Here is a 9,326-nt window from a genome sequence, read left to right as displayed (position 1 = left end):
CTGTGAATCTGTCCAGCCCTGGACTGTTTTTTTGGTTGGTAGGCTATTAATTGCTGCCTCAATTTCAGAATTTGTTATTGGTCTATTCAGGGATTCGACTTCTTCCTGATTTAGCCTTGGGAGGGTGTATGTATCCAGAAATTTATCCATTTCTTCTAGATTTTCTAGTTTATTTGTGTAGAGGTGTTTGTAGTATTCTCTGATGGTAGTTTGTATTTCTGTGGGGTCAGTGGTGATATCCTCTTTATCATTTGTTATTGTGTCTATTTGATTCTTCTCTCTTTTCTTCTTTATTTGTCTGGCTAGTGGTTTATCTTTTTGTTAATCTTTTCAAAATTCAGCTCCTGGGTTGCAATGAATATCTTTATATGTATATCCTTGTATGCTTGTACAATTATTTCTTTGAATTGAAATTGCTGAGTCTAAAAATGTGTGTTTGACACTTCGATGTATTTTGACAAATCTTCTTCCAGAAAAGTTGGACTATTTATTAAAAATTAGTAATTTGTTACTTTTATGGAATGTCTTGATATTTATAATTTATTCATACTAAATATTTATTTTGCATTGTTTCTGGTTAAAAACTGGTTTACATATGGAAAAGTGAGATTAGGTAAATGAAGGGTGAGTGATGATGGAGAAAGACATTTTTCAATCTATATATTTTGACATATTTTAACTAGACAATAAAACTATGTATGTTAAGTATGTGTGGAGTAACTATGTATTATTTGAGTAATAAAAACAAATAAAAACCGTTTGAGATCAGAATATAGACTACGTCTTCAACTTTTAACAACATATTTTAACAGTTTGATTAACAGCTTTTTGACCTGAATAGCATACAAGCACATCTGCCAAAAGTTAAACGCAAAGACCAGACTTGGCAATTGTAGTGAAGTGCAGTGAAGTGCAGCTGGTTTGTCTTATCTGACATACAAACATTTAAGTACCATAAATTTTACCCACAGACTTCACAATCTCTGCTAGCTGAAATATTCTCCCAAGTAGAGACTCAACTCTCTCTCTTTCATGTTCTTCTTTCCCACAGAAAAAAGTATGCTCTATGTCCTTTTTATCTTCATGAAACAAACTTCTGTGGTTCTGTTTAAGCCGGGATATTTATGGGGAGAGTGACCATATAATGTGTTGTCCAAATAAACACACTTTTGAGAGTAAGAAAGATACTAAAATAATGATGCTGAGATTACAAGGGTGAGCTAGAATCATGTCATGCAAAGTTAATTAACTAATCACCCTACTTAAAAGGCTTTTCAACTACTGTGATTTTAGGGGTTAGCCTTTAAAAAAAAACAGTTTTAAATGATGACTAGCTACTTTAAGAGTCAGAAAGAATATATTATCTACAATTTGGGCCCCGAACAAGTTTGTCAGGCACTTGGGAAGACAGGATTAGTGGTAATAAGAGAAAATATGGGAAGCATCAAGAGGGCCAAACTCAACAAATAATACCGAATATTGCTTTGTAGATGCCTTACAAATCTTTCACATACTTAATCTATTTTTCTTCATAATGGTCAAGTGAAATCACATACTTTTATCTTCACTTTAGAATTGAGGCTGAAAAAAAGTGTTAGCACTTTACCAAAGCTACCAAGTTAATAAAAAATCTGACACAAAACCAAAAACTCTAACTTAACGCTATGTTAATCTTCAGTATCTGCCACGTATATAGGTGGTATAACTATTTGGAGAAGTTCCTCTTTGAAATCAGGGGGTATCCAATGTTAATCTAATATTTTAAACTGTAACTGGAGTAAGAACAGAGCATAGAGGTAAATTTGGAGGTTGAGACTAGGGAAGTCAAGAACATACGACAAGTTCAGAAGTACAGGGGATATAACAGGTCAACAAGAAGGCGTATAGTTACATGTCCAGATACACAAATCACTGAGCCCTGGGGAAGAGAAGACAGGCCGCTCCCAGCAAAGGCGATAATATGGGCAAACATATGGTTGAATTGTTGATCATTTCATATGAGTGGCACTGAGAAAGCATGTGGAAGTATATTATAACAGAGAAATCAGATACTGAGATCTGTATAAAACTGTATTTGAGGAAAATGTGTTGAGGCTATGAAATAAGAATAAAATCTGAAGAGGACTAGAGTAATAGCTGTGCCAATAAGGGGAAATTTTTTTTTCTTTAAAGAGCAAAACAACTATCTAGTGATGATGAGAGGAATGAGAGTACTAGAAAAAAAGACCTCCAGATATGTATGCCTGAAAGAGTGCTGGTACATGACAGAATGTGGAGGTGTATTGGGAAGGTCAGCTTGTAATTGAGGTAAAAGAAGTATATTCATTTCGTAGGACTGCCATAACAAAATACCACAGACTGGGTGGTTTAAAACAACAGAAATGTATTTTCTTATGGTTCTGGAGGCCAACAAAGAGGTTCAACAAAGTGTTTGCAAGTTTGGTTTCTTTTACAGCCTCTCTTGTTAGCTTACAGATGGCTGTATTCTCTCTTGTGTCTTCACATGGTCTTCCACCTGTGTGTGTCTGTGTCCTAATATCCTCTCTGCATGAAGGCAATCAGCCATAGGACCTCATTTTACCTTTACCTTAATTACCTCTTTAAAGACCCTATCTTCAAACACAGTCACATTCTGAGGTACTGGGGGTTAGGAATTTAATATATGAATTTGGTGGAGGGAGCAGGGAGACACAATTCAACTCATAACAGGGAGAGACTAAGGGAGGGACTGTTTCAGTATTAGCCTTTTGGAATTAGCAATGAAAGTAGGTTACTGGGTAGAACCATTTAGGAAGCAGTTGGAGATACCCAACAGAATTTACATACTAAAAGATCTTAGCTGAAGCTGTGAGACTCCATGACACCTCCAAAAGAAAAAGCGTAGAGAATTAATAAATTCAAAGGAGCAAATATTTGTTTAGCATCGAATAGTAAGGTGCTATGATCAGTACTGTGAAATACATAAGAAGGGAGAAGACACTCTCAAGAAATATACAATATAATAAGAAATATGCACAGACACAACTATGCAAATGACAGAGGATGAAAACAGCCCCCAAAGAGGACAGATGAGTGCCAAGAGGTCACACTGGATGGTGAAAAGGAACAGGCAGAGGGGCTAGGACTGAGCCTCAGGGATAATTTGTTTCTCTCATTAATGATGACCTTTTCCAGCACATGATATTTTCCTTGGACAATCTGGGAGGACCAAGTGATTCAACCCAGGACTTTAGAATTGAGCACAAATCATTTAGTACTGACTTTAAGCAAGGTCAGTAAATGCTGGATCAATCAGACTTAGGGTTAAAACTGGTGAAGATCACAAAGAAACTCAGTTGTATGGCTTTTCTTAATAAACATAAGGAGAAACACCTGCAGATCACTTATCACTATCTTAGTGAGCGAGAATTCATCTGGAAGTAGTACACACCAGCTGCTCCCACATGCAGGCTAAGCTGTGGGGTCCTGAAAGTCCCATCTGCCCAGGAGCACCTCTCTGTGTAGCATGCTACTTTTGTCCAGAATTCCCACCCTCCAGGGTAATGCACTGTGACTCCAGGAGGCTCTTATTCAAGTACAATTGTGTTTCAGGTTAGGAATGTCTATGAACTCATAGTACTACGGGGTCAGTTTTCCAGTTTGGTTAGTGGTCATTTTAGAGTATCAGTGAAAATACGATAGAGGTAAATATATTTCGACACCGTGATGGGAAAGATAGAAAGTATGTTGTTAGATGCTGTTGAGGATGTGGAGAAATGGGAACTCTGCATACACTGTTGGTGGGAACGTAAACTAGTACAGCCACTACGGAGAACAGTAAGGAGTTTCCTCAAAAAACCAAAAACTAAAAACAGAACATGATCCAGCAATTCCACTACTGGGTATATATCCAAAAGAAAGGAAATAAACCTATCAAAGAGATATCTGCACTCCTGTGTTTATTGCAGCACTATTCACAATAGCCAGGGTATGGAATCAACCAAAGTAATCATCAATGAATGAATAGATAAAAGAAAACTGGTACATATTGAATGTTATTCAGTCATAGAAAAGAATGAAATCTTGTCATTTGCAGCAACTGCAACATTTATATTTGGAACTGGAGGCCGTGATGTTAAGTGAAATAAGCCAAGCACAAAAAGACAAATATTGCATGTTCTCATTCATATGCAAGAGCTAAAAAAGTAGATCTCATGAAGATAGAGAGTAGACTGGTGGTTAGGAGAGGCCAGGAGGGATGGGGAAAGAGGGAGATAAAGGGAAAAAATAATATAAATGTATTTAATAACACTGAAATGTCCACCCAAAAATGGTAAAGGTGGTAAATTATATATGGATATTTTACCTCAATAAAAATGTTTTTTTTTAAAAAAAAAAAAAAAAAAAAGAAAGTACAGGCTGGGCGTGGTGGCTCACGCCTGTAATCCCAGCACTTTGGGAGGCCGAGGTGGGTAGATCATGAGGTCAGGAGTTCGAGACCAGCCGACCAATATGGTGAAACCCCATTTCTACTAAAACTACAAAAATTAGCCAGGCGTGGTGGTGCATGCCTGTAATTCCAGCTACTCAGGAGGCTGAGGCAGGAAAATCGCTTGAACCTGGGAGGCAGAGGTTTCAGTGAGCCAAGACCATGTCATTGCACTCCAGCCTGGGTGACAGAGTGAGACTCCATCTCAAAAAAAACAAGAAAGAAAGTACATGTTTAACATCCTGGGAAGCTGGGGGAAGGACCTACAGGAACTCTGCATTGTCTTTGTACCTCTTCTGTTAGTCTAAAATTACTTCAAAATTAAAAGTTTATTTAAAAAAAAAAATACAAAGCATGGAAATGCCCAGGAAAGAATGTTAATGAAAAAAGCAAATGTAAATTTATATAAAGAAAATGACCACAAACATATAAAAAGATATATACCAAACATCAAAATTAGCAGTGGTTACCTCTGTGTGGAGAAATTAAAGGTGATATATTTTCTCTTTATGCCTTTCTGTCACCTCCAAATTTTCTTCAGTGAGAATTTTTTAGTTTTATAGGAGAAAAAACTGAAAACAAAAACCATTTGAAAGTACTCACTACCTTCCTCAAGCTCCCTCAGTATCCCTAAGTACTGTTGAGGGTATCTAGATTTCTTAGCGTGGCAGACAAGGTGCCTCCTGATATCTGGGTCTGTTTCCCTCTTCAGCCTCATCTCTTGTCCTCTTCCCTTCTCATTATTATGAGCTACTTACAGACCCCAAACTTACCCCATAGTAAATCTTCCCCTTGTTAAGGACTATCCCTCAAGACTCAGCCACAGCCTCATTCAGTGGGACTTCCCCGCCTCCTCTCTACCCCATGCTACCACAGTACCATATTTTGGCTGCTTTTTGCATTTATCACACATTGATCTGTCTCATCCACTTGTCTGTGATCCCCTTGAGCACAGGGTCTCTATGTTACTATCCAGGCTCTGGAGCCTGGCACAGTGCTAGCACCCAGTACAACCTCCACCACTTTTTGAATGAGACTAATTTCATTCACTATATTCATTGTTTCTCCTGCGGTGCTGCCATTACCACCTTCCCCTAACATCCCTAGATGCAAAGAGAAACTTGCTACAATCTAGTCATATAGTTCTCCAAAAAAGAGGGTGACTGGAGCCTGCCTGAGGTAGATGGTTCCAGCAGTCATGAGTTCCTGGAAATTCTCCCAAGGACACTGCATTTACTGATCCACATAATGTTTCTCTGAGAAAAGCTGACAGAAGCTTCTCTAGTAGTTCCTGAAGCTGGCGCCCTGCCACGTAAAAGCAAACTACTCCACACAAGAATTGAAAAGGGTGTGAAGCAGAAATTTCCTTTTCCTCCCAGACTTAGGGAATGCACTTTCCATAAGTTAAAAAAAAGAAAAAAGCAGTAAAGTAAGCTGTAAGATTTTCCAGCTCTAATGTGTGGTTTCCCTCACATAAAACTTTCATAAGCTCAAGTCCTTCCCTAAGACAAGACTTGGAAACATGATTTTGGAAGCCAAACGTCTAGTGCCATGCCCACAACGAATTGGGTTGAGGGTTTCACAGACCGTAATTTCACCCCTTTGGGTAGGAGAATGAACACTATAAGCAGTCGCAATCTACTGCCTTCAATGGGCGCTTCAGAGACTGTACCCCTAGTATCTATCACAGGGTCATCAAATAAGCATAACGTAATATTTGAATGAATAAGCAGTCTTTTTTTTCTTATTTGCGTCATTGTTTCGGTATAATTCTCACGTAGGAAAAGACTGCTCCACAGATTTCCAGAGTAATGTTGACGGGAAAGATCTCCTAGTCTATATCTTTTTTTCTCCCTAGTCTGTAGCTTTGTTCATAAAAACTAGACTCTCTTTTACCTCCCCAACTGCTGGACACGCTTTCCTCCTTCATGGATCCTTTCCTGGCTGAAGCCACTCCCTCATCCATAACTCCTTTCTTCTCTACTGTACTCTTCATGCCTTGGAAAACATGAAGAAGAAGAAGAAAAAATACACACATTGTGTCCTGATTGTGTATTGTATTGTGTCTCTCAGAATGTCACAGATATTTTGGTGTTTTTGTCAATAAGACATTTTGGGACAAAGCTCTTGTCAAAACATTAAAGTTGCAAATTCGATTATAAGAATTGTATTTATAAAATAATTTTCAATAGAATAGTGTATTATTTAAAATAATAAAATGGAGGCAATGGAATGAATTTCTAATAGCAACGGACTGGTGGTAGGAGGGCACATGGGAGGGAAGAGAGATGGTTTTGGATAACAGGCTTCCTAGTGCCCCAGAGCATAAAGCTACCTTTAGGTATATGCTCCAAAGGTAGAATTATTATTATTATTATTATTTTAACAGTCTCGCTCTGTCGCCCAGGCTGGAGTGCAGCGGTGCAATCTCAGTTCACTACAGTCTCCACCTCCTGGGTTCAAGCGATTCTCCTGCCTCAGCCTCCCGAGTAGCTGGGATTACAGGCACCCGCTACCACACCCGGCTAATTTTTGTGTTTTTAGTACAGACGGGGTTTCACTATGTTGGCCAGAATGGTCTCAGACTCTTGACTTGAAGTGATCTGCCCATCTCCAGCCTCCCAAAGTGCTGGGATTACAGGCATGAGCCACCAAGCCCAGCCCAAACACAGCATCTTTTTTGTTGTTGTTGTTGTTTGTTTGTTTGTTTTTCTGAGATGGAGTCTCGCTCTGTCACCCAGGCTGGAGTGCAGTGGCGTGATCTCGGCTCACTGCAAGCTCCACCTCCTCCCAGGTTCACGCCATTCTCCTACCTCAGCCTCCCAAGCAGCTGGGAATACAGGTGCCCCCCACCACACCAGGCTAATTTGTGTTATTTTTTTTTTTTAGTAGAGACAGAGTTTCACTGTGTTAGCCAGGATGGCCTTGATCTCCTGACCTTGTGATCCTCCCTCCTCGGCCTCCCAAAGTGCTGGGATTACAGGTGTGAGCCACCGCGCCTGGCCAGAATCTTTAATCTATGCTAATGAACTGACACTGATTCTGAATTCACATCTTGGTTCTCTGAAATCAACTCATTTTCCAAGCAGAAGCAGGCTCCAACATTCCCTACCACCCCAGGGCTTCTGCTGTGTTCCCAAGATACTCTGCTTGCCTCCAACACGTTTAACTTTAAATGTGTAACTGCATATAAGACTTTTCCCACTGAATTGTAAGTTTCTTGAAGACAGGGACTCATTCCATCTCCCCAGCATCCAGCATTGTTTGACATATATGAAGTGTTCAATATATATTTGTAGAGTAAATAAATCTCTGTCCTTCCCTGAATGCCTAGCTGGGAAGTTCAGACAAACAGGCTGGATACAGAATTTGCCTGCCAGACACCTAAACTCATGAGGGCAGATTTTGGGCTGATTTGTTCACTGCTGTGTCCTAGAACAGTGCAGAGCACATAGAGTTAATAAGTATACGTTGAATGAATGGATGGACCTGCCCCTTTTGAAAGGATACCTTCCCATCCCATGTCATCTGATTTTCCCAGCAAACACACTCTCTGACCTCAGGAATGCCTCTCAGCATTCCCTCTTCTTGTACTGAGTCTCTCTGATGGTAACTTCTTGCCCAAAACCACACACCCACTGGAACTCACGGGCCTGCTAGTTCCTATTCTTTGTACTTCCAAGTTGATCTTCTCCTTCTTCCTCTTCTCCTCTTCTTCTTCCTCCTCTCCTTTTTCTTCTTCTCCCCCATGTTTCTTTGACTTATTTGAGACAAGTAAGAAAAAAAAAATCTTACATTTCATATGTCATTATATATTTTTTTATTTTTATTTTTTGAGACAGGATCTCACTTGGTCACCCAGGCTGGAGTGAAGTGGCGCAACCCTGGCTCACGGCAGCCTCAACCTCCTGGGCTCAAGCCATTCTCCCTTCTGAGTCCCCCGAATAGCTGGGACTACATGCATGCACCACCATGCCCAGCTAATTTTTTTGTTTTTTTTTTTTTTTTTAAGAGATGGGTTTCACCATGTTGCTCAGGCTGGTCTCGAACTTCTGAGCTCAAGCAATCTACTCGTTTTGGCCTCCCAAATATATCATTACATCTTAATGATCACTTCTTCATCTACCATTCAGCTTACAAATTAAGATAGTACCATTAAAATTGAAGATCCTATATATGTCTTTCCACCAATGTTTTTCCCTTCCTGAAAGTAACCACCACCTTTTCTTTTTGACTATTATATATGTATTTACATACATATGTATGCATGTGTGTGTGTGTATATATATGTATATGGTATTGTTTTATAATTTTTAACTTTGTTTTTGGTTTATTTTATTTTATTTTATTTTATTTGAGACAGAGTCTCACTCTGTTGCCCAGGCTGGAGTACAGTGGCATGATCTCAGCTCACTGCAACCCTCTGCATCCCGGCTTCACACGATTCTCATGCCACAGACTCCCAAGTAGCTGGGATTACAGATGTGAGCCACCACACCCAGCTAATTTTTGTGTTTTCAGTAGAGACAGGGTTTCACCATGTTGGCCAGGCTGGTCTTGAACTCCCGACCTCAGCTGATCCACCCACCTTGGCCTCCCAAAGTGCTGGGATTACAGGGGTGAGCCACTGCTCCTGGCCCAGTTTTTAACTTTTTATTAATTGTATAATATTCTAGCATGCTACTGCTACTTGCTTATTTTCTTTCTTTGTTCAGTTCTATACTTTAGAGATTATCCATGTGGAAACATGGAGCTCCAGTTCCTTCCTTGTTACTGCTATACAATATTTCACTATATAAAATATGACAGCTGATTAATTCATTTTGCTACTAATTGATGTATAGGTAGTTTTGCATTT

This window comes from Chlorocebus sabaeus, chromosome 17, assembly GCF_047675955.1.
Source record: "Chlorocebus sabaeus isolate Y175 chromosome 17, mChlSab1.0.hap1, whole genome shotgun sequence".
Lineage (NCBI taxonomy): Eukaryota > Metazoa > Chordata > Mammalia > Primates > Cercopithecidae > Chlorocebus > Chlorocebus sabaeus.
Note: the sequence above shows the minus strand (reverse complement) of the source record.